Below are 27,307 nucleotides of genomic sequence, written 5' to 3'. Positions count from 1 at the left end.
AGATAATAACGTTTGAGAAATGTGGCAAGAGAGGGCGTTTCAGTTTGAGAGATCGAGATCACAGCGATGTTCAGATAATATATAGATAGGAGAGTATATTTCTAGTAATATACACCGATGATGTGTAATCTCTTTGCTAGTTTACACGAGCAAATGCTACTCAATCGAATCACGGCCTGAAAAAAGGGGAGGGGGGGGGAGAGGAGAAGGTGATTTAAAAGAGGGACAAGACTGAATCTGGTCTGAGTCTTGTACTACATGATCCTCGAAAATAAGAATGTTATCGTTGAAAAGAGAGTATTGCATTTAGAACATCACTTTGCATTCGTAGTGAGGGACTATGCTCAATGCCCCCTTTGGGTCGCTTCCTAGAGACTGGTTTTAAAGGTTTCTACTGAGTTGCAGGCAGTTGTAGTCAACGGTTGCCATTTTAGTTCACTCTCCAGACGGTCTGATATACATGAACCTCTGTTCCATATTTGCCGGTGAAAAATCTTGCCCGCCTGTTCAGTACTCCCTCTTGAACCCCCCCCCCCCCCCCCCCACCCCCCATCCTAAAGGCCTCTCCCCTTCACTCGATCTTGATTGGTTTGTTTCCTTATATTTCATCCACCTAGAAAGACCGCCCCCCCCCCCTTCACTGAATGGCAACACCCAAAGGCACGCCACTGGTTCTCCTTGCAACGACTGCAACCAGGGGCAAGTTCAAAGTCTCTGAGCTGCACAAGTCCATCCCCACCCAATACCGTCATAGCCCAGAGCTATATGCTCATCCACATTATAGTCTCTCTTGTCTGAGATCCCGATGCACAGAGTCTGATTTATAGATGGCAGGAGTATGGCTCAGAAAGAAAAAAAAGGAGAACCAGTGATGAAAGATTGGATGTAGAAGGAATCGAGATTGGATACATGAGGAATTCTTCTTGGTTGAAGCGAAGGGATAAGGTATCGTGTTCATATTTTCTCCACTTCATTATACATTAGGTTGAAATACATTTTTTTTTTTCTCTTTAACCTAGGTTGAAATACATGACCACTGTTTTATCTGTCTTTTCTTTCTGTATTATATATTAAATCAACAACAACAAATCTGATTTTTAAATTCTGTCTTCTAAATGCTCGGTTTATTTTGCTAGTTTATCATTTGTGCACAGCACGTCCATTTTATATTTATGCCTTTCTCTTTCATTCACCGCGGCATTTTTTTAACATTGCAGTCTTCTCTTCTTTGCTTTCATTAATCCTTTTCATGCATAAAACTTCACTTTTTTTTCTTTTCTGAACTCATCGGATATCTTCCTCCTTCTGCCTCGCTCTCCTCCGATACTTTCTCCTCACCTTGATCTCTTACTCTCTCTCTTTCCGTCTTATCTAATCACATTATCTAGCCCTATATTTCCTCCTCTTATTCCTCCTCTAACTCTGATCGTGTTACTATCTTCCTCCCTTCCTCTTCTCCCTATTTCTCCCCTATTTCCAATCCCACCCCACCCCTCCATTCTTTCTCCCAGTAAAACATAACCCATTATACATACACATGCATCTTTTATCTACTTCTCCTCATTCCGTTGTCTATTTCAAAATGTCTCCTTCTTCCCTTCATCTTTTCATCTCACCCTTCCTCCCCAATTCTTTTTATAATCTCCTCTCTTTTTAATTGTCTGCTTAAAGTGCCCGTTAAAGTGCTGCGAGTGTCGTCTCAAATTATAAGCGCAAAGTAAATTAAGCAATGAAGACCCATTATGGACCCATTCTTCTCGCAGTCATCTTCCATGAAAATTACCCAAAGGTCACAGCTAGCTTGTCGAGTGTTCCGTCTTGAAGACACTGGCGTAGCACCGGAGGGGCAAGGGGCACGTGCCCCAAATTGAATAGCACGAACAAGTCAATGGATGAAGGATGGGGAGGGGTAAAAATAGAACGAACAGTAGATAAAGATGACTCGATAAATCGCTGCTCTGTCGACGATCTATAGTCAGACCAACGTTCCCCCCCCCCCCCTCACCACCACCACCACCACCCCTCCTCCACCGCCTCGAATGGAACCCTGGTACGTCTGTCTAACGATGAAGTGTGCCTAAGATTATCCGGGGCTTGAGGTGAACATCTCCACGAATCGAGAGCTCATTTCCTGCCTGAAAATAGAATAAAAGAAGATGAAGACCGGGAAGAAAGAGGTGATAGGAAAAAATAATAAATGGTGAACATGATCCTGAAGCTCTGCCTGTAGTGCAGACACGAGAGTCATCGTCTTCTTTTGAGGACGCTCTTTAATAATAATCGGCTGCTCTGAAATTGCATTGCTTGTGCAATAAATCAACAAAGTGTCCGTGGTGAATACATCAAAAGTTTTTTTTTTAAATGCTCCTTAAAATAATCATGAACTATTCCGAGGAGTAAAAGAGGGTAGTTTTATGATGTTCATATTTTAGTAAGAACCAGGCCTATAACTTTAAAAAGATTAAAGTCATGTTTCAGGTATCTCAATTTAAGGGAATTGGAGATTCAGATACTTCCAATAGACTAATAACAAAAGTTCCCTCACTTTTCAAAGTGCCTTTTATACCAGATTATTTTTCCTTCCTTTTTTATAATCTGGAGAAAATAACTTTTTAAAAGTCAGCTTGTTGAAATCGCATATTTAGGCATGACACACACAAGCACGTAAAACGACTAAAGGTAAATGTGAATTTGTAAATATTTTTGCCGAAATAAAATTATATTCAATGTTGTTGAAAACTAAACTCTAAAAGCTGCTACGCACTCTGTTCAGCCTTTTATTAATTTCTTCCATGCAGTTTTTCATTCATAGTGCTTAGTTCTTTAAACTCGTGCGTTCACGATCCGACCCACATGAATACACCCGAAATATCTAGGCTACCCTCGGGCTCTCTCTCCCTCATGTCTTTTGTCAGCTATATGGAGTGAAAAATAAGCCAGAATTGTAATAAAACGCATCCAGAACTATTTATGTCTGGTCTATACCGACGATAATAGCCCGTATGTGGGACGAAAAGAAAAGGCAGTGGAAAGCGAGGAGGAGCTCTCATCAGCATTCGGTGGGAATTCGTTTGATGTTTGATAGTTCAACAAAAGCGACTGACAGTCGTTATTGTGTAATTCATATTCCGAGGTTCATATTAGTGAACTGTGGACGATTGTAAATATAATATTCTCGTGGTGGTGGTCGTCGTGTTTTAGTCACAAATACAATCGCGACAAGCTGGATAATTAGGTCAAACAGTAATCGGAAAGGTTATAAGTTATATTTTTCATTTATCGACTGTGCATAGGGCTGTTCTTTATACTGGATATAGCAGTTTCAAAAGAGTGCGTATTAAATTGGATTTGACCCAACCGGCATAGCAGCGAGAGGTCTCTGACGTTGATCAGATTTTGTTATACATGTACTTCTGAATTGATGTACGGTGTAGCCCACAATGGTGGCGTTAAAGAGGTGGGGGGGGGGGGGGGGAGGGGGCAGGAGGAGATCGCCCTCTGTGTTGGCACGCATCGCTTTAGCAACATGTAAAAACTCTTCCCCTTAAAGATAAACTTTAGTACTGGTAATGCGATTGCATTGTGAAAGAAAAGGTGTGGAAAGGATCAGAAACAGTTGATCATGTAGCATGTAAGTATTGGTGTGCACTGCAAGGTTCTGGAGTCATCAAAATCATAATAAATTTGACCGAGTCTTGGTAAAGTAACAAGCACTCACATAGAAAGCTATATATGGGACAACACACATGGTGTCGGGGCTGGTACTACCTTGATTTCCTTGTCTTTCTATGCTCATTACTCAGCCAGTATACATTTTCTTCCAAAATTGTTTGGCACATGTCATTTATTTGTAATCTTGAACATTCAGTGTAAGTTTCGTTTAATTCTGTGAGAATTATTTATTTATTTTTACCAGTACTGGAGTTTATCTTTAATGATTGGAAATAATACAGCATATATTTATTCAGATGAATTGTTTATACATTTTATTCGCATAGGCCTATATTCGTTGAATGTATCCAGATCAGTGTCAAGGTGTTACCATATCATTTTACCTTGGTATCAGAAAAGGGAATGTTTCCTAATCTTGATGCGCTTATAACAAAAGATACATACTTTGTCCTGAATACATGAAATAAATATTGATTGAATCAAATTTTAATTTCAGATCTTTTCTTTAAACTAAGGGATCTTTTTGCAGCTTTAAAAAAAATCAAAATGCGTTTAGGTACTTGCTAGTATCTGTCTTTATCAAGTGAAATATATGTGGCTGGATTTTTTTTTTTTACAAATTAAAATTAGTTTGGCAGCATGTTTACCCCTCTGCTTATGTTTCGTCACCTCCCGGCGTTGTCCGTGCTGTTTACATTTGTTCGTCTGATATTTATTCGTTACATGTGTCATTCACATTGACTTATTCAATAATTGATTAATTCCCACGGAAGCTGTTGATGGGAGCGTTGTTTACGATGTTTACATGTTCGTTTCGTCACCTTTCTAGCTTCCACTGGCGGAGGCATCCCGAGAATGCTCGCTTTTTATTCTCGTCATCGGACGTCGTCACTTGCGTCTCATCAGCGATGAATCGGATCTGATTTATGAGTAACATGTTCACTCGAATCACGCCTGCTTGTCTCCATATGTGTTTCGAGATGGGATGAATACACTTTTTAGGGACCATAATGAGGGTTAGGGGCCGTGACGAAGCTACGGGGGGGGGGAGCATGGGGAATATGCCCTCTAATTGAATCGGGGGAAAGGGGGTGGAGAGGGGAAAGTGGAAGTCAAAATTAGATGATACTACTTCTCCTATATACACAATCCCCTAAGCAATGGCCTCGTTAATATGCGCTTCATCCAACGAGTGAGACCGGTCCCCCCCCCCCCCCCCCCGATAAAAGCAGTCCCCCGCCCCTCAATGTCTCGAACTGCACTACGCCACTGATTATGGATTGTAGCCTACTGTTTATTGGGCGTGGATGCTATAGATAGACAATGAAAACCACCTACTAATAACAAAAAAAAGAAAAGCTAGAGAACGGAACAATTTGCTAAAGAGCGTGTTGATCAAACCAAATTATCACGTTGTCCCTTTGAATTGAGCTTCAAGCCAGATGTGCTTAAATCAGTTTGTGATGAGTTTTTATTCTTCTGACTTTCCGATCACGTCCGTAAAATGGAGGAATATCAAAATAAATATCACAATTTGAAATGTAGCGTTGATATTGTACTCAAAGAGCTGCTCATGTTGTTGTATGCTTTAGAATTTGCTTTAAATCTGTACTAAAATGATGATAAAACCACGATCATTATCAAAAGTATTGATAAATGCAATATACAAAACTTATCTTTACCAGAAACTGTGGATAATTTGCTGTAAACCGGCCAAAGGGTTCATACCAAAATTCATGTTCAGTAACCAAGATAACGTCACTAAAATTACATTGTTTCTTCACCAGGAACACAAGTTATTACATCGTTTTCAATAAATAAATTTAATTCTCCAAAGAGTTACATGTTTTCCTTTTCTCATGTTGAACATGCTAAAGAACACGGAGTGATTCGGGAATTTAAGGAGATAATATACATTCTGGTTTTATGTAGAGAATCAAGTCCTTTTATTTCCTTAAATGTGTAATTTGTAAAGATATCTCATCAATAATATTGTGACTCTCTTATAGTAAAGAAGAATGACCAACAAAGACATTGCCGATACATTGGATGCAATAACTGTACATTTGTTTCTATAAAGAGCAAATTAACTGCCAGACTACTGGCTGTTATACCCTCTACTTCCCCAGACCTCGTGGGGATTTTAACGACCAGCATTGGACACAAATCAATTTAACCAGTTCATTTGTATCGGTGTACTATATTAATGACGCGCAAGTGTGTTGCGGACGTTTTAAATATAGAAGCATTGATTCGGAATTCAAATCCCGCCAAAGCTAGGGCTGGTCCATAGTAAGGCAGAGAAGAATGGATACGAATATTCAATGTCGCAAACATGGACAGACGAATGAACAAAATCGGTATGGGCACATCGTAAGACTTATACAAAGTAATATAAAGAAAATGCATGATAATAATGGGTAGATCCATGCAGGGGGGGGGGGGGGGGGTCGCCCAGCTGCGATCTTCTCCTTTTGAAAAAAAGAAAGAAATAGGCCTATGTGCAATTTCATCACATTTCACAAATTTCGAACGTCATAAAAATATGCTTAGAACTACGAATTCTATATTGACAGACCTCGCCTATTTCTGGATAGTAACCTGGACTTAAACATATTTAGTGTTTCATTCTTGTAATGATGTTATTTCTTGTTATTTTCAAGCTTAGAAATAGAACTTTTGATCTTACTTTTCGCATGAGTATTGCGTGATATGAAGGTATGCTACCCCCTCTGATTTATGCCGAATATTTCGTTCATGAAATGCGGTTTAGGGGGAATGGTTATTTCCGTATTTGGGTTAAAATACACTTATGTTGTTTTAGAGAAAGAAAATAAGAATGAGCGAACATTTTGGAAATTAGCAGAGAAGTCTGGTCCCCCGACCTGTCTCTTTGGGACCCCGTCCTTCCATGTCACATGTCATCTTTAATCATCATAATACTCTTACTACTACTACCTATGAGGTAAGCTGGCCATATTGAGTTACTTTATGGGGCTACAGCAAACTCCATGGCTACTATAGCAAAACTTGTATAGGCCCATTTTAGATGCATTTACGTCATGTTTGTGTGTAAGGAGAAATAATGCTCGAAGTTGAAACGCTATTTAATAAATTTTCCGAATTTACAAACCTTGGGATATCTAGATATAAAAATTTGTCTACAAAGAATCGATCGGCTAAATATACTTTCAATTTCTCTGCTTCTTGAAATCATAACAATCATGAAAATTATTGTGCTTACACACAGTCATGAATCGCAATCTAAAGTTCAAACAAAATGATGTATGCTGAAAAATATTTGTTAATAAAAAAAAACACAAAACAATGAAAGGGAAGCAATGCAACAAAAAGAAGAGGGTAGAGAAGAGGAAAGAATGAATAAGTCTGGTGGGAGAAAAGAGAAGAAAGAGGAGGAGGAAGAAGAAGAAGAATAAGAGAAGAAGGAGGTGGAAAGGGGGAAGAAGAAAAACAGCAGAAGAAGAAGACGACGTATAGGCATAAACACATTTTAAAACTATAATCACTATTTCGTTGTTAAACCCAGGTTAAAAGCAATTCTTAGAAAAGACTCTGACAAGCCGACCAGTGCATAGCATTCCATTAACACTGCATGGATTCTAATGTCATTACTGTATACAGAGTAAATCATTTCCTAAGCGTTAAGCCGTCTCAGTACACACTTTAATCTGCTTTTTAAAGCGGGATGAAAATATTTGATATTTATCTAAAAACGCCAAACGCAAATATAGCACTTCACGTATATGCAGGATCTCTCGGCATACGTTATCAAGACAGGCACAACATATGGGAAAATACACTGTCCTATATTGCTTGCTGAAATGCCCATTATTTAGTTCCTATTCTTACCGGGAAGAAGGCGACTGTCCACTCTTTTCAGAGTTAGATATTTGTTATGGAATATGCTATGACATTATGTTAGTTTGCCGATTCATTGAAAAGAATAAACCCTTTTATGATTGGTTGCAATCACTAAGGAACTATGTTATATAAATGTAGGTTCTTTATTCCCTCAATATGATTTGAAACATATTCCATTCTGGTTACTCAATAAAACATTGATTTCTTCACAAAACATTTTTGTTAATTCAAGCTTTTCGAAAGAAGGGCACGTTTAGTTGCTTTCTTTATCTACCTCAACTACTTGCCTCATTAAATCTGGAGCTGTATTCATTTATCCTGTTCGTTCTAACTTATTTTCGTTCTTTCTTTCGTCTTTCTTTCTATCTTCCTTCTACCTGCCTTCCGCTCTTATCTCCCCCCCCCCCTCTTTTTTTAATTAAAAACAAAATCTTTTTCACACTCTCCATAGTAACTGTGTCCAAATCCGAGTCTTCTCACATCTTCTCAAGTTGAATGTTTTCAATGTTAATAGAACGATGGGGGGGGGGGGGGTGTGGGTGGGGTGGGTTAGAAGATATTTTATAGCAGACGATGATGAGAGAGGAGAGACATTTCGTTTTATAGTAGGCCCCTGTTTTGTTTCTTTCCAAACCGTAGTAATCTTTTGTTATCGTAACATCATACTATTACAAAAAAAATATAGGCCTAGTTACATTATGAGATTTGACTATTCATGAATCATGTTAAACATGATAAATGAGCCGAGCAAAAAAGGCCGGAGATTGATGTTTGTGTTATGAGATGGATGATGACTACATCTATCAGAACATTCAGCACTTTAGAATGTTTTATGGATGTTTTGCGTGATGCTATGAGAAATAGCAAGACGGGGTTACAGATGAAGCAGGAATGATAGTATTACAAACTGCTGAGAAATTAAAGAAACACCGAGACGAACGAAACCGTGGATGAAAATTAGTCAACACCACATCCGGGAGATGTCTGACCACACCCTTTAGTTCAAGTAGCCCATATCAAATCATGCTAATTTAATGCGAATCACGAACACTTTTGGTTCATGTTTTTTGAACGAACGTATTCATTATTTGATAGTATCTTATATCGTAAATTCATTGTCAATGTTAAGATTTGAACATCTTCGAAAGGATGTGAACATCATCCTCATGAGCATTATCAATCTAAATGAAAATGGAAAGTGGATGTATTTCATTACATTGTCGCCCACGTGGAACGCAAAAAATGACCGAAACTGGTTTTTAAAAAATCACAGACATAGAAAACAATGAAAGTATACCTGTATATTTTCGTTGTCATGGATGGTACTGGTAGTGGTATAGACCTACATGTATGATGTTTGCTATTCAAGGTGTGAGATTGGTGTCTTTAATGATGAATGGGGGACACGAACCTTGAATGTAGTCCATGATAAATCAACAAGAAAGCCAAGTCAAACAAACTTCATCACCGAGACGCAAAGCAGAGATAACACCCTCCACTCAAGCTCAATGGTCACACAAAAATGGTGTCCTCCAAAATACAGTCCGCTTTAGCAGAATGATAGAAAATTAATATTATGAATCATTTCAGTTTGACATTAATAGCCAAAGGGTCTGGCGCGAAATAGCTTCAAAGTCTTGGTGATCGCAGAAAAAACAAAGAGAAGCAAAATAACTCTAAATTGAATATTAAAATAAATTGAAGAAAAAAATTTGCACACAATATTTAGTCTACATTATCATGATTATGTTTGCCAAACGATACGACTACCCAAAACCAAACAACTCGTTTCTGCATGAGGGTCAATGAATAAAACTATTTACATTTTCCGATTTGTTTCAACTTCACTCCAGGAGTAGGAGGTCTGCGGAAGCTCTTATGTCAACTGGCTTTCTATTTATTTGTCACCCCGCCCCAAAGAAAAAAAGGGTAGATAAATATTTAGATTTATTCATGTCACTTGTATAAATTAAGAAATTTGCCAATACCTTTTTAAAATTAGTACTGAGGTAATTACTCCTAAGTAAAGAGTGCAACCAGTGGCGTAGCCAGCCAGCCATGATTTTCGGCGGATATGGGTGGCAATTTTAGAGTCTTTAATTAATTTTTAGACGAAAGCTTAGGAGTAGAGGTGCATGGCTATTAATATTTACTACTTATTATTATTATTATAATTGATTTTTCTAATCCTAATCCAAAATGGGCTATTCCCCCCCCCCATTTGTACTTTCCTAAACTATACCTATGAACTGTATCAATATTATGCATATAAGCATGATAATAGGCACATCTAGATTGATGGCGGGACAGTTTTTAAGCCGACACGGAGAATGGAATGGAATAGATGTAAACACGAAGAGACCGAAGTGAGAATATATTGTTATTATTGTATACATGTAAGATAGTGTCATTGTCAGACTGTATGTCGGGAAGGATTAGTGTTTGGTCATCCTGATAGCTGACTATATTAGATGCTGAACAAAGAATCCGAGGATGACATTAGACGATCCATTTGACAGCCTCTATTCTCTGAAACATTCTGCTTCTATTATGTCAGCAAAGATATTTTTCTTGTTTTGAAACACCTTGGGGAATTCAAACATTTAACGTGCATGTCAAACATTAAAATGCTTCACTCTCTTTGCATCATATTGGCAAATGTTCTTTAAGACAAAGTTAAGAATAAAATCCTTGATTTTGCACTTTTGTAAAATATATATTTATCTCTGTTAACTTTTTATTATAATGTTGTAACGTTTACTAATCATTTATATAAGTGATGTCAGTAAGCAAGTACTCATATAATTAATTGTTGAAATTTCCATTTGAAGCCTTTCTATCCCCCCCCCCCCCCCCCCCCCCCCCTCCCCCCCCTCTCTCTCTCTCTCTCTCTCCCTCGCTTTGCCTTTACATTTCTGTATTTCTCTTTAGTATGTCCTCTGTCCTTTTCTCTCCCCCCTCCCTCCCCCATCTGATCACCACTCCATCTCTCTTCCCTCCCCCCCCCAATCTGTTCACCACTCCCTCTCTCACCATCTTCCATTTCATGCCAGTGATCATAGCTGTCGGCAGATAGTATCAATGAGTCGGTGTTATCTGCCTGTAATCCTAATCATTTAGAAAGACAACCATCGTGTTATTCTAACTGATCTTCAGACCTTCATGATATGCGCGTGTCGAAGATTCTCTCCATCTCAACCAGGGGCTATGATGTCTAGTCTCTGCCCTGTCGGAATCAAGAAATCTTTTTCACTATATTCACTGCCATTGAGGATCTGCTTTATTATATTTCAGGGGTTTATCATGTTGCTTTAGTAGTTGATTAAACAATATAACTATCTCCCATCAAATAATATATCAGCTGATTGATCACTCGATATATCAAAGAGTCGATCAAAACGTTGTATCAATAAATGAGTTCTCTAAAAGGCTATTCATTGAACTAGCAGGTCATTCGTTCATCCACAACTTAATCTATTATCATTCAATCAACCAATCATCCAGTCTGCCTTTAATTCATGGAAAAACATACAGTTCATGCAAGGAATTCTTCTTCACAATTTCCTGGTGCATCAACAAAGACGTTGGTCTTTTATCAGAATTCGAGCATCTCTCTGCTTTAACTGCAGTCATCATGGTCATTCGGAAGACGTTCAATGTCGAATATTACGTAATTGTAGAATTCGATTGAATAGGTGAATTTTGGTATCGGATATTATAAATTGATATACGTCACACTTTCAAATTCTCACGGCTCCCAGAAATTCGATGCTCCGGTCACGTAATGCGAGTGGTTGTATAGATCGAGTCCTCTGGGATATGCGAAATATAAGATTGGCGACGACTACACTGGGAGGATGTAGGATTCTATTGTAGCAGGAGTGTTATGACTATGTGGTGCCATGGAAAGAGATAGTTAAATGCGAAGACGAAGAAGAGAATTAACATAAATAACATTTGAAGGAGAAAAAGGAAAAGTGAACAATAGATGCAACAGGAAGAAGAAGGGGGAAAAGAAGACGAGGAGGAGGAGGAGGAGGAGGAAGAAAAGGAGGATAGGGAGAAGAAGGAGGAGGAGGAGGAGGATGGAGAGAAAAGGAGACGAATAAGTAAGAAAAGTTATTAGCACAAGATTGAAAGTTTGGTGCCCCTCTCAAACTAAACAGATGATGACGAATGATGGACCAAAAATAGATTTGGAAAATTTCAAGGAAGCCCGTGCCATACTGCTGCAAATGGCCTTTGTACACAAAGATGTAAGGAGAGATGAAGAGAACATGAGAAGTTGGTTGTTCTCATGAGATGTATGATTAGTATTACAAAACAATGAGGACATTATGAATAGAATATTTGGGGGCGCTCAACGGAGGGGGCGGCACCAACCTGATGAAAAGAAAACATCAAAATAATTCATGAAGTCATTCATCTTATCCCACGATATTGCCATCATGCTGTGTAGTCCCATCTCATATCATGTTTTGACGGGGCTTGAATCACGGAACATTATAAACCTGGATGTATCGGAAAGATCGTATATCATGGTTGCTATGGAAACGAGATGTCATCACTTTGAAACAGGACCAGGAAAGAGAACAAGGTCCTGTGTATACAATGGGGAGGCTGGTTGAAATAAGACCGGGTAATGTGGGTGTGTATGTAAAGAGGTATTGAACGACGGAGAAGGAATGAAAACATGAAAGGAAGACAAAAGTAAAAGAAGGAACTGAAAAAGGGAAAATAATGACTCGCAAGAATAAGAGAGAGAATGGATTGTCTACTGGAACATCATGTAAATGAAATGGTACCATCAATTGAGATTTATACAAACTAAACAAAAGGGATCGTCCTGATTGTATAGGCTTGTATAATTACGCTTGGGAATAGCATGTCATACAATGTAGATCCAAGACTTGATGCCACAATCTCCCATGTGCTTACTCGAATGTTATGTTCATCCAAGGAGTTACTCCTTGGTTCATCATATCAAAATATGAAGAACACATGAGGGAGGGGGGGGGGGTCTATCAATGTGTGATCCTTGAAACCTATAATGGTTCATTGTTTATGTGGGCTATCAGAGCAAAGACTTGTCCACGGGGACTAGGAGATGAGAGAGCGGGAGCGTCTCTGGACACCACGCCAGCGTCTCGGGGCGGAGATTCTCTCAACTCCCGTATCAGGTTGCAGGGGATGTCTTGTTTTGCTATGTTTCTTGTTCGTAAATATTTTCTCTCCCTCCTCTTTGGGTGGCCATTGAGATGCAGACGCCAGGGAGAGTGGAGGAGAGGAGAGATTGGAAAGAAGAAATATGAGATGAAAGAGACATGGGGAAACGAAGGGGGAGAGAGAGGGAGGGGTGGGGAGGGGGAGCCTGAGAGCTGAGCTGTATAGGATGGGAGGAAAGGCAGAGAGAGAGAGATAAATTCAAATAAAGGCAAATGATAGCGGAGAAAAATTGGTATATAAAGATAGAGAGAGAGAGAGAGAGACAGAGAGACAGACAGTCAGAGACAGACAGACAAGAGACACAAAGATAGAAAAACGATTTACCGTTTGATTTACAAAGTAACGAACAGTTCATACAAGTCATGACATTGGAAACCAGGGGAACGATCTTTCATTTCCTCATAATAATCCCTTTCCATCCTCCCACAACCCTCTTCTCTTTACTTTTCTCCTTTTTCCACCCCCCCCCCCCCCTCGTCCCATTTTCTGCGATATAGCGTCTTCTTATTTCTAATTCAAAGTTGTATTATCCTCATTCTTCACTTCCCGATTTTCTTCATTTCGTCAGGGGAAATTAGGACAAAATTAAACTCGTAAATTTCTTTTTTCCGTACACAGCCCACCAAATCGGTGTACTACCCGCTCAAACCATGGACCAACCCCACTCCTTGGTCAGCCAAACCAATATTCCTTCCATAACATGTGGATGCTGTTAAAGGTAAAGACCAATTATGGTCATGCGATTGCATTGTGAAAGAAACGTTGTGGAATCGATCAGAAAAGGTTGATCACCTAGCATCTAGCATCTGCAAGGTTCTGGAATCATCAAAATGATAAGAAATTTGGTACATTCTTCGTAAAGTTACAAGCACTATACACAGAAAGATGTTTTTGGGACTACCCTATATCTCTCACAGACCATGAGAGAAACAAATTTACCAAATATATGAATTAGTAGGCGGTTTCCCGGCAAATTTTTTATCATCATGTATTAGTCAAAACATATTCTTTCACATGATTGGTAATGAGAGCTTCCATTTCATTTTTTGAAATTGGGGCATTTCCAATACTGGTCTTTACCTTTAAATTAAAAAAAAAAAAGTATATACGTCATGGAACTATTTTTGTTTGAATAATGGTACCATAATAATATTCATAATTCCGTGAATTTTTTGAAATTAGATAATGTTAACGCACACGCTATGACATATTAGTCCAAATGGTCGATCGATTTCTATGATTGTTGAATAATGAACTTTTTTTTCTTATAGAGGCCTTTTTATGCAAGCTTCAATAAAGAAAAGTGACATGGACTAATACTTTTTTGTTTAAGTGTTCATAAAATCTGAAGAATTCCGAACTTCAAAAGTAGTCCCTAACAAGTTCATCGGCATTGTTCTTTACAGATCAACAGGTTTTGATAACATTCGCAGATATGCTTTTCATTGTGAAATTTCAAAAGACAGAAATATGTTTGTGATTGTGAAACTCGTAATCGGGTGAAGTAGTGACCGAGGTAATATTTCTTGACAGAGTAACAAATTGGTTCCGCAAATTGAAACCATGAGCCGCAATAACGGGACTCGTCTGTGCTGTGCGTCTTTTGAGCTCCCTGGAGAAGTCTTCAATTTTCGGTTTGAAAGAGGTTGGGTTCGTCTGACTTGTAATATCTCGGAACATGCCAATACTCAGATGAGATCATAGTGGTTGAGAATCACAATCATCTTCAATGAGATGAAAATAATTAATAATTAAAACTAAAAGGTTATCAACATGTATAATAATATAATATATATATATATTTAATGGGATAATCATACTGTATAAGACATAAATGTGATATGATGAGTGTACAATTAGTATAAATTATCGGTACAAACAATGACGAAATGGTAAGAATTCCTGACATTTTTCTTCAGAAATCACAAGATTCCTGTTGATATTCATGTGTATCTGCAGTAGCGCCATCTGCGGCTAGAATAATTCATGCAGTCATTTTTACACTGGAAATGCAGGATTCCTTGATTTTTTTTGTAGAGAAATAAGCCCACACATTATTAGAAATAGAAAAACAGACAAAAAACACACAACAAGAGAGAGAGAGAGAGAGAGAGAGAGAGAAAGAGAGAGAGAGATAGAGAGAGAGAGAGAGAGAGAGAGAGAAGAGGGGGTATATTATTTTGTTCATGATAATTCTGCATGCATTGCATCACATTTTCTCTGAACTCTAAGAGGTAAAAACATTTCTCCACATGTTGATGCATGCAGGTAGAGAACCAAAGAAGAAGACCTTTTTATGCTCCCACGTATTTTCCTCGAGCAACCCTCATGAAAACCAAGTTTTATAACAACAAACCGTCCTCCTACTCCATGTTGAAACCCATTGCTAGCGGCCCTCTGTCTGCTTGCGTCCCCGGTGGACCGGCGTGGGAGCTGGGGAGAAAATGCCCGGTATGTCAAGAGTGGCTACGGCTTATGTATACCCTGCTGGCTATCTTGCGGAAAACACTTGTCAACTCAGATTTGGGGAAGGTCGTTCAAAATTCTCCCGCACATGCAGATGGATGGAGAGAAAAATATGTTTTTTGTACTTTCCATCATTCATTTCTCCAACATATTCTGGATGTTTTTATCATCATAAGTTGGAAAAGTACCACGTCGACAAAACTCATCACTGGTGATGTACGAGTGTTATTGAGTTTGAGCTTGTAGTGAGAAAAAAGACCTATGTTCTTTAGGACTGAAGAACATGTCCTAAGTTCATATATTTATATAAAGATGGATTTTAACGATGAATGAATTCGAGGATGGCCGCCTACATTTTTTAATTATTTTTTTAAAATCAGAAATAGATCCATTTTAGCAGTTTTTTTTCATGTTTTTTTTCCTTTCAAAAAACAAAAAAATAATCAACAAATTAAAAAAAAAAAAAAAAATAGGAGGCGGCCCCCCAAAAGGAAGCGGGCGGTGACGCTAAACATGTATATTTTTTTAAGTGGCCTAATATAATGGAAATACAGTGATCTTTTATGAGCCCATATCCTAGTAATTTATAGGGCAGTTTTAATTATCTGTAATGTTATAATTATTAGAATTATGTATAATTATTGCTGTATGTTTATTTTATGTTGCACCTTACTAACTTATATGTTAAGCGCTTAGAAACATTGTATTAAGCGCTTTATAAATGTAATTTATTATTATTATTATTATTATAGCAGCATATTCAAAGATCCTTTCTCACCTAGAGACATTATTGTAATAATTTCTTTGAAAATAGATCACTTATTAGGAGATCAATTTAATACATCATGTATTTGCAAGTTGTTATGATATGATACAATGTTGGAGATGATGTCAGAATTGATAAGTAAGTCAACTTATTCATTGCATTTGATGTAACATATATGACAAAGACATTGTCAGAGGAGTATACCAGTGCGTGAGGGTTATTGACCAGCAGCCGAAAAGGTATGATGCAGCTTTCCTTTGCTTTAATTTATTTTTTCACTTCCCGTTATATATTATATCCGTGCAACTACATGCACAATGAACGAAGCCAAGGGTTGAAAACCCAACAAAATACAGGGCCATTTCTTAGCCTCAATCTTCAAACGTCGATGATCTTCCCATCGTTTACCTCGACACGCAGTTCAGAAGTTGATAAAGAAGAATAAGGTGTGCACCAACACATTAGCGTAATCACCTCACCAAGCAGACCATAAGAGTTTTTATGGCTTTTCTATAGAGCCACTTGCATAAGTCCCCATTAAAATTCAAAACGAGCCCTTCACGTGCTAATTTCACGATAAACAATCACCTCCCATTTGTTTGTTCTTTATCTTGATAAAGAACTTCGTTTGGAAGTTTGTGCTTAGGCATTACAAACCCATTAGTCCGAGCTGAAATCTATAATGACCCCGGCTTTAGACTCTTTTGGGTGCACTGGTGTTTACAGTTCAATTCTCTCACACACACAAAGGCACTATACAGGAGTGATTATAACGGCGGATCCAACCCACCCCTGATAACACCATGTAACGGTGAAACGACCATATTTCAAATAATATATCATCAATATATAATTAGATCAAGTTTCAAAGAATGAAATATAAGAAGAATAACTCCTTATATTTCAAAGAATGAAATATAAGAAGAATAACTCCTTATACAGCCTACCCTTTGAAAAAGAAATAAATGTGTACATTATAATAAAATAAATAACATGACACATTCTCTAACGATCTAACGTAGATCTTCATTTTTGCAATCCCTTGCAATGATTCACTGGGGGTGGGGTCCCGAATTTCAACGATCTCGATTTACATAATCTAGCGAGCAGGCAAAAGAGTGAGCATAATATTTCACTCTTTTTATGATTAACAACCTTTGGTGATCCTGTTATATTTTACTAACAAGCATATATTGCTTTCTTAGCTGTCAGGTAAAAGAACCACCACTATAAATATCCATGTTTTATTAATCATGATACATTCGTGATCTTTAAGAGACTACCACTGTCGGCCCAAAACTTGTACTGGTAGCTTCAATTTTTGGAAGAAGAGGGGGGGGGGTAGGGGCAGGCCAAAGCCCCCCCCCCCCTGCCCCGTACAACAACATGTGACAATTACGATATGTTTATGTGGCTTCTATCCCAGGTACATTGAATAAGTTGATACTAATTCCTAAGGCTTTGACGTGAGTTTTGTAAGGTTATGTTGAACATTGCTTTCTTTAATTTGATGGAGAGTGTGGGTCCTCGCTTGCAAGCATTCGTCTAGCGGATTAACAATACAAAGAAAACGGTATTTAACACATACGTGATACATTGACCTATAGCGAGAATCCGTGCATGATTGTATTCTCTCTCTCTTTAGAATTATCTCTTTTTATTTCATGTTATTCTTCCCTCTTCGTTGCCTTTTCCTTGTTTTCTTCCCAATCTCTCCATCTCTCTCCTTCTATTTCTCCCTCTAGTCGAATCCTCTACTCTCTTCTCCTTCTATGAAGTTCTATCCAAAGACAGGACTGGTGTGCATAGTCCGCCTAATCCTCTGTCTCTCTCTCTTTCACAATTTCTTTCCCCTTCTTTCTTGTTTTTCTCCCGCGTCACTATTCTCAGGGGGTCCATGCCTGATGCTATTCTCTATCATCCCTTCTCCATCCCTCTCTTTCTCACCCCCCTCCCATTCTCTTGCTATTTCTCTCTCTCTCCCTCTCTTTCTCCCTTCCTCTCCGTCTGTCTGTCTGTCGGCAACATAATTCGCGTAATAAAACTATGGATGGTTATTCGCTATAAAATATGCAGGCGATTAAACCTAATTAGGTTATGTTCATGATTATGCCAAAGCCCGTACACACATTTGCACATCGCATGGAAAGGGTGGAGACAAGATAAAGCTCGTTAAAGTAAAATACAAGGGGAAAGAGGGAATTGGTTTTGAATGATGTCGGAATATTGGAAAGGAGAAGGTAGTTTGAAAACTTGAAAAGCACCCCCATCAACAAAAGCTGCATTGGAATACATGTAGATAATTTTAAGCCGAACTTATAGTAACATGCAATCCCCTTACCGCGCAAACAGCTCTCATATACTATTATGATTAAGTGGTTTTAGAGTCTGGCCAAAAGGAAACCTTTCAAAATAATAGATAGGTGGGACCCTGGCCTGATGCAATTAGTATCCTAGAAAAGATTCTCACCCAAGGACAAAGATTGAAGCAGATAAAAATGATGGGTATTCAAAGTGAAACCTTAAAAACGCGATAAAATAGGGGTGCTTGCAGGCCTGGGTTATTCAATATTCATATTTCTTCTCTGCCATTTACATGTGAAAACTCCCATATTTAACACACTATAAGATAGGGACAACTTGTTTGAGTCGGGGAAGGGGGAGGGGGTCACACCAAATCTATATTGTACTGGGCAACAGTACACGCAAAACATGAATATATATACAATGTTCTTGCAATTGTAATTTTCTTCGAATAAACATATTATTCAATATGCATTTTTATTTCTTGATATATGAACAACAAAATTGATACACATTGGTGGTACTGTTCAACATGATAATTATAGTAATAATATCATAATCCATAGTTTAACATAAATAAATGTATTTCAATCTGTCCATACAGATTTTAAGGCGAAAATGGTCACTGATCATCAATGATTAAATAACAAAATAAAACCCAAAAATAAGTTAGATCATAATATTGTTTATATCTTCTCAAAGAGAAAAGAAAGTATTACGTTAACCGACCAGAGTAATGGTTACAACATGTAACATTCATACACCCTTTGAATGACAATAACAATCACATACTATTATTGCTAGTCATGTACAAGCACGGCTAAAATTAGACCAAAACATTGACTGTGTGTACCTTCGGTAAAACGTGCCCAAGATGCGGGGATTTTCGTTTATGGCTATCTTTTTCACAGTGACATTACACATTTTGTATTTCGATGAAACAGACAGACAACAATGGACCATAATGGAAGGTAACCTCGAATACATAATGTAAAAAGATATCTTATTATAAATATTATAACCTAACAAAATCTACAGTATAGGCCTATATGTTAACGAATAAAATGGACAAATATTTGATATCGCCAAATGAATACATGACCTATTTTGGTTCAACCAAAAATTACTTTAACTGGTTCAGTCTTTAGAAAGAAATAAAACCAAGCAACTACACACTGCATAAAGTCATAAACAATACATTACAAACAAATTGTGCTTATTTTGACGACAGCACACTTTTTCTAGAGGAAGAGAAACTGTTTCAGCTCAGGATATAAGCAAATAATTCATTTTAAATGCTATAGGACGATATATCATTGATACGTAAGATATAACGTACTTATAATGGAACAAATTATAGAGCATGATGTGCATTACATGATGAGTCACCCATATTCCCGTTGTTTTCTGTGATGAGATGGAGATCTTGATTGGTAATCTAACACTCATTTCCGACAATCAACAAGAATATTATATCGATGACTGACGTCATAATAACATTTCACAAGTTTCTTGACAATGCCATTATTATTGGTAATTTATTGGAAAGGTATGTTTAAGAGCTACATGGTCAACAACCAGACTTGTTGGGAATACTTCGCAATGTAATACATTATTTATCATGTACGGTGTCGAAGCACGAGTCACTGTCCTCCCTAATGTACTTCAATCAGATAACAGGCATGTCATGACAATTTAGTGACTCATACTAATTCATCCCTCTCATCTAACAACACATATGCTTGATGTGAGAGCTGTAAACTAAAAGCAGATGAACAAGTAGAAAAAGCGACTCATATCGGTATAAAACGATAAAGATTTTTCAGGATATTCTGTTTGCAATTTTTGGAATTTCACTTCTTTAAAACATGGAATAGAAGTCACAACAGTCAGAATATTGAGGGATTGGCACAGATTTTCCCGCGTTTTTCTGTTGACGTTACAAAACTAACACTGAAGAATGACCACATGTCTTAGGTACAATGCATAAACTAACTGTAGCTCCCTCAACTTACTATTCTAGACATTGTCTGGTGTTCTATAAATAAAAAGCAAAGTGAATACGTAAGAGATGAAGAAGTAGAGGAGAAATGGTCGCATCATGCTGAGTTTTTCTTCAATAGATCCTGAAAAGGGGTGTAACCAATACCCCTACGACTCCTGCCGACGCCCAGGGCAGGGGGGCTGGTGTTACCCCATTTTGAGGATGATGAAGAAGTAGGAAGCTTTTCATACATTCAAGAAATGCAATTCACTCCCACTCAACCCCTCGGTATGGAATACAACCTCTCTTCAGCTAGTCTCTTAATACAGGCCTTTTAAATTAATCCTTCTACATACATATTTCAATATTTATATTTACAATCTATATATTCCAAGAATAGTGTAAAATTGTGGGTCTGACTCTGACGTTTCCTCAAAACAGGATTATAATCACATCACATAATATCCTGCACACAAGTATTAGAGATGACGGCTTGAGATGTTTTGGTTGGTAACACATCACATCGTGGATAATATATGTTTCTAAGTTTTAACAGGGCATGTGAGTTAAAGTCTCACCTCCCTGGTTTTAAGTTCTTTTAACACTTTGATAATTCGGAAACACTATGCTACAAAATATGAGCATTATCAAACAAGAGTCTTGAGCTTAATAACGTAAAACTAACACTATTTTGTTTAATTCCAAACTTGTTTTTTTTTTAAATAAAAAACAGACACATAAATTCCGTACTGTAGATTTGAAGAGAACAATGATCAAAGGCTGCATTTTCTGGTCTCTACGATATGAATCGTGATTCGTGACGTCATATTTCTGAGTGATATTACAATTTTTATATCGAGTAGAGCATTGGTGAGATACTGTTGCCTTCATCAAACTTGGATGATCAAAATTCCGTCCAAAGTCCATTCCGAGATAGACTAGAGTACCTACCTAGGTTAGTTTTCATATCGACTGCTCTTAAATATTAATCAGGCCGTTGTCATCGCAATAATATATTCATTAATTAATAACTCAGGTTCAGGTATAGGGCACCACGTAGAATTTTAGAAATCGAGAAATTAATGAAATATTCTGTAGAAAGCCCCTCCACACAAAGAGGGTTAGGGGGCTCCATGGTAATAGTGTTCAAAGCCGTAAACTGAGTAACACATTTGTTATGAATGATTGCCTTCACATTCTCGAACATTCATGTTTTAACAGTCGGAAAGCATTAATCGAGAAAAATAAACTTTAGCAACAAATCCACATAAAGGAAGGCGTAGGGACACCCTTATAAATCATTCCAATCAAAATAAGATCTATAACAAATAAAAAAATAATTAATTTATTCGTATGAATGGCGATCGTGAAAAGCGGATGAGGAAAATGTATATTAAACCAAACTAAATATAAATGAAACGAATCTTAGCAGTTTAATTAACACCACGTGTACACGTATTCGGTTATTTGATTCCATAGTCCTGTCCTTCACCCTAATCAACAGCTACAACTATAAAGTCTGGGAAGGCATTCTCTAATTAGGTCTGTATTCAAAGACTAGCCGAGCAGCCGTCCATTCCTCCGTGTTTTCATGATGAAAAGTTCCCAAAGGAAACTTTCTAAAAGCGTTTGATCGTCAAAATAGCACCAATTCACAACTCGTAAAATCGCTTTAATTTCCTTTCATCACACGAGGACAATCAACCCTCATCGTATTCTGCATTTTATCGTCAGAATGAGAATGCATCCATCACAACGTCTTCTCTATATTAACAAGGTCACAGAGTTGTCTCTTACTTCTTCACAACACTTTTAGGAGCAACAAAAATACTTTCATGCGTCGAATCTAAGCCTTTTAGTCCTACAATTTATAACTCCTTGGTCATTTCAAGTCTGACTTAAACATGTTAAATTAAACCACGTGATTACCATAAACATTGCATAAACATCTTCTACAACTCCTTAATTTTACATGAGGTCGGCTAGAACAACGTCAGATTCTTTTTGTACGAGACTGCCGAGACATGATCGCGCCAAAACTCTATCTTCGTACCGCAGTCACACACGAGACCGACCTCAAACCGACAACAGATCGAACGAACAATAATTACACTATTCCAAATGTTGAAAATGGGTCGGTTTGAAGTCAATGTGAAGTCGGTTCGCGGTATGACTAAGTTATAGGCCTAACCATCTACTTGCAGCGCCTTGCTATTACTGATTAACTTCGATTACGATCTATATTATAGCATTTCCGTTTTTCTTTTGAAACAAGAAAAGATCAACAGTTTTGAGCAGATTAACATGGCTTTCAGCATCTATGTTGTCAATGAATAAATAAACATCAAAGGAAGACAAATTCAGTCACATACTTCATTATCTTACAATATAATATATGCAGTACTCGTAGAAATATTTCTCTAACACAACTATCGTCTTTGAACTGACTCAGACAAAAACCTTACACAGTCTGCCGATGCTCCCATGTCACATGGGATTCACCTTTGTCAGTCAAGTTTCCAACAATGGTTTGACATTAGTTTGGAAGCAAGGTTACAATACATTGGAAATGATAAGGGAACGAATAGGGACCATAACAATGACATTCATATCAATCACAATAAAAAGTTACGTTCATTCACTCCAATGAGTCGATGACATACAATGTAGACTAGAATCAATGACATGGAAAATTCTTCTTCCTGATTGTATTCATCTATCTCTTACTTGAAGTATTTAGAATTCATTATGACATCTTTGGAGTGAGTTGACAGTTTTTTAAATATACACCTTTAACATTTGGAGGGTCTATACTTTTGGTTTTGTTACTGGTATAAGTATGAAGTCGCGTGTTCTTGGTATACATGTACATGTTCACAGAAATGTTATACATATCGAGAATGAAATTAGAAAAACGTCCCCTTTTGACTTGTGTTCGAAATCGGCACGACTACCATCATGAGCTTGGATTATACCGCTGTTTCGTCACCGTTTCTGTCACGTCCGTTCTTCTCGTCACCCAGCGGCGCACAACAAAGTAAAGCAGGTGCCATTCGTTCTAAGAATCGCCTCCACGATCGCATCGTCTTTGCCGACATTATCCACATTCCGCTTGTTATACCAACTACGAGCGACATGAATATTTTAAGCATAAACACCTCAATGTTTGGTGTTGCCTCACCATCCATCCACACAATCCGATTCGAATGTTCATAAAAGAAGCATGCTACTACGATAGTCGCAGGAACAGTATAGAGCACGGAGAATAGTCCTATTTTAACCATGAGACGCTCTAGCTTATCAGTCTTGGTGCCGTCGTTTTTCATGACGGATCGTATCTTGAACAAAGAAATGAATCCCCCGAGAAGGAAGAGAGTACCCACGGCGAGGTAGGTGAACAAGGGCGCGATGACGAACCCAGTAAGTGCCTCCAGGCTTGAATTCCCAACAAAACACATGCCGGTGAGTTCGTCGGCATCGACGACGCGCATGACGAGGATGATGACGGTTTTGACGAAGGGGATGCCCCATGCAGCGACGTGGAAGTAGCTGCTGTTCATTTGAATAGCCTCGTGACCCCACTTGAGTCCTGCAGCTAGAAACCAGGTGAATGCTAGGATTACCCACCAGATAGAGCTTGCCATACCGAAGAAGTAGAGGATGAGGAACGTTACAGCGCACCCAGTGTTCTCCAACCCCTCCTGGATCAAGAACGAAGCAATGCCGTCGTCGTCACATGCGATGACGGGACGACCAGCGATCAACCGGACGATGTATGCGATGCTGAAAATATTGTAACAAATTGACAGAAATATGATGGGTCGTTCTGGGTACCTGAAACGCACTGTGTCGATGGCAAAGGTCAGTACGGTCATGGCGGTGGTCAAAAAACACAATCCAGCCCAGATGGCCATCCATATTTCTGTAAACTGTTTCTCGCTTTGACTGAAGAGGAAGTCCGCGTCACAACGTAACGCGCATTTTTCGTAACGTTTGACATAATGCCACTTCTGAGGTTCACGGTGATGTTGACAATCAGGTTCACCTGGCTCCTGCGGCACTATCGCGGTCACGATGTCGCCATCAGGGTTACCGATGCCGTTCACGTCACCCTCACCTGGAGGCGGTCCCATACAAATATCATTGCCATCACTTCGCTCAAGAAACTGTGAACAATTCAAGGCTTCAGCCCACTTGAAGCCAAACTTGCTCAAAACAGGATTGCAACTCGCTCGGACGCGTTCACACAGAGGTCGACAGACGCTTATCGGAACGTCAATTTTATCGGTGCAATACGGCGCGTAGACTGAACACAGAAAGAAACGAAGGAAAGGAGAGCATCCATATTGGATGAGAGGGGTAAAAGTTTGGAGTTGAAGTTCGGCATCTTGCTGGAGTTCATGACCAACAAGGTTAGGCATCCGCGTCATGTTGTAACCCACTCCCTGGCAGAGTTTGATTGTGATCGGTTCACACATAACAGTTTGAGGGTCAAACTCATCAAAGTCTACATCTGGGATTGGTTGGGCTAAACCACTGGTTGGTAGCACAGCCATCACCACCATCAACATCATCACACATGTGTGTAATAATGCGCCTCCATGGATTTTACTGTTCCTCCAACATTTCGGATGTTGATTGAAACAATGTTTGTGACCCTCACACTGACCTCCTGAAGCACATTGCATGTCTTTCATTTCTGTTCTCCCCATGATGGCGATAGATGTTTATCTTCCTATTAGATCACTAACCAAACCCAAAATGAACCCCTTCCACTTTCTAAACTGGTGATGAAGTAAAAGGTGGGGTAAGAAAGATTCTCACGAATGAATGTAGCTCGGTATCATAGACATCCAACCTTATCGTCAGCATGAGAGTTCGCGACACATGAAAGTCGAATAAATCCCTGAAGTTTTTCTTAGGAGAGGTAGATATGAGAGAGAGAGAGAAAAACGTCACCCTGGAGCAGAATTCTCTCTCTTCTTCTTGGTCGGTGTTTTTCTTCTCCCCTTATGGTTTCAGCTGCGGCAGAGAGGCGCGGCTCATGAAGGCTACATCATGTAATTAACTCCACATTGCTGCTAGGATTTAGGCTATGCTCAGTCTGGACAGACAGGTGACACCAGAGATGAGGTGAACTCGTGCACAAAAAACACTATATTCCGATGGTAATCCTACTGGGTTTCCATACGGCTAGTCCTGCGTTGAGTGAAGCTGGGCTCCCGCTCACAATCCCCCGATAATCACAGCGTCTTTCCCGCTATTGTGCCCTCCAATCACACATTTTACGCTTATAAAGATCCACCGTGAACTTGTGTAAGTCGCTGTAAAGCACACGGCAAAATCAATTTACGGATCTAATCACAAGGTTTATATTCTGATCATCTAGGAGATGAGGAGAGGAGTTGGTCTGCCAACCACAGATGTTCAAGGAACGGTAATCGGTGCTAGGCTTATGCCAGAGGTAAAAGAGGACACAATGCTTACACGTGTAGACCTTTGATCCTTGCTAAAACCCTCAGACCAAGTCGCTTTTGTCCTCAAAACACATTCGCAAAAGCAGAGTATCAACAGACCGAACGATAAGCGATAAAGTTGTGTTAGCTTTCAGCCACCAGAAGTTATTATTAATCCATCTATAACACGTAAAGAGAACCTGCTATGCTTTATTAATAATCCGGTACTTCTCATTAGAGCGTAAACAGAAGGCAGGTCTGTCCGCATGCACACACAAGGCTGAAGTGTGTGTGATAATGTTATTAGAGGCGAGCAGAAACAAGAGCAAGGAAGACAACATTTGCTCTTGCACTTTTAGCATAATCTTGTCGCCAGAGATTCTCGAGTGTAATCAAGGAATATTGACACAACATGTGGTGCATATCACGAATCAAGTAAATCCCCTCTCTTTTCTCCTTCTCCACCTTTGTTGGTTCGACACACACGGGCATCGGTCCGTCTGGATAAATCTCAAGGATAGGCACCTTTTTGGAATGCCACAGCACAGCAAAAATTGTTTCAGCCAAAGTGCGCTGGGAATACAGAATCACAAATTGCCTCTTGCAGTTTCTCTAATAATTCTCCTCGAGTAATAACTAAATGTCTACCTCTCTCTCTCTCCCAAGTGTACATCAAGGGGAGGCTCGTTTAGAAACCATCCAGCAAATTACTACGGTCTTGCCACAAAAGTCTGCTTCACAATAGAGGTAATTTCGTAGTAAAGTGCCTTTCTACATCTATCTGGCTTTCCCTTCTGTAGCGGCGTCAAATCGCATCAAATGCCGCACGTTATGGCTAGCAGACGACCGCTACTCATTGTTTTGCTAGTGCGTGAAGCTCCGCCCACCATACACTGACCGACTAATCCGTGATTGGCACTTCCTAGGAACGCGTTGTGATTGGTCAAAGCGCTTACCCTTCGGTCCCCAGTACTCGTATTCTTTGTCCGTTCAGACATTAGTAAGTTCTATGGAAAAGATAAAACGAGAGAAACTACATAAATTGCCATACAAAGTGATGATGTGATTTAAGAATCGTATGAATAGTAAAAACAAACTATGAAAATATTCATAAAGGACCAGAGTAGAATTTTTTCAACCATTCAAAGTTTCAAACCAGATTAAATCCCCCAGTCTAACCAAAATAGCTTTTAAGGTCTGTAAACACAGACTAATCACTTTCCGAAGTGCTCCGATACCCGTGACAGAAGATGCAACTCACTGTGACCGAAAAAGACAAAACTGAAAATGAGCAGCTAAATAGAAAAATCGAAAATTACCTTTTTTAATCCAGAAAGCACAATCGAAACTAATCAATGTGATTAAGTGAGAAAAGGAGCAAGTGAATTATTTAGCAGCCTTTCATGGAATGCAAATAACAAATGGGGGGGGGGGGGCATGAAGGACAGGCTTAGAACAAAAGATAAATGTAATGGATAACTTACACGTTAATTTTGCTTTTGATCCCAGTCGAGCACTCATTTTAATGATACGTTATTATAAATAGGCCTC

General features: G+C 38.7%; 1 pseudogene; it reads right to left on the bottom strand.

Annotated features, from left to right (window-relative positions):
• Nucleotides 1–21,470: 21,470 nt before the first annotated feature.
• On the bottom strand, nt 21,471–26,107 carry LOC115928157 (annotated as a pseudogene).
• Between the last annotated feature and the right edge of the window lie 1,200 nt (nt 26,108–27,307).

Source organism: Strongylocentrotus purpuratus, unplaced genomic scaffold (genome assembly GCF_000002235.5).
Source record: "Strongylocentrotus purpuratus isolate Spur 01 unplaced genomic scaffold, Spur_5.0 spur5_scaffold_21, whole genome shotgun sequence".
In the NCBI taxonomy this organism is placed as follows: Eukaryota; Metazoa; Echinodermata; class Echinoidea; order Camarodonta; family Strongylocentrotidae; genus Strongylocentrotus; species Strongylocentrotus purpuratus.
The sequence above is the reverse complement of the archived record's forward strand: the minus strand, read 5'-3'. Positions and strand labels throughout refer to the sequence as shown.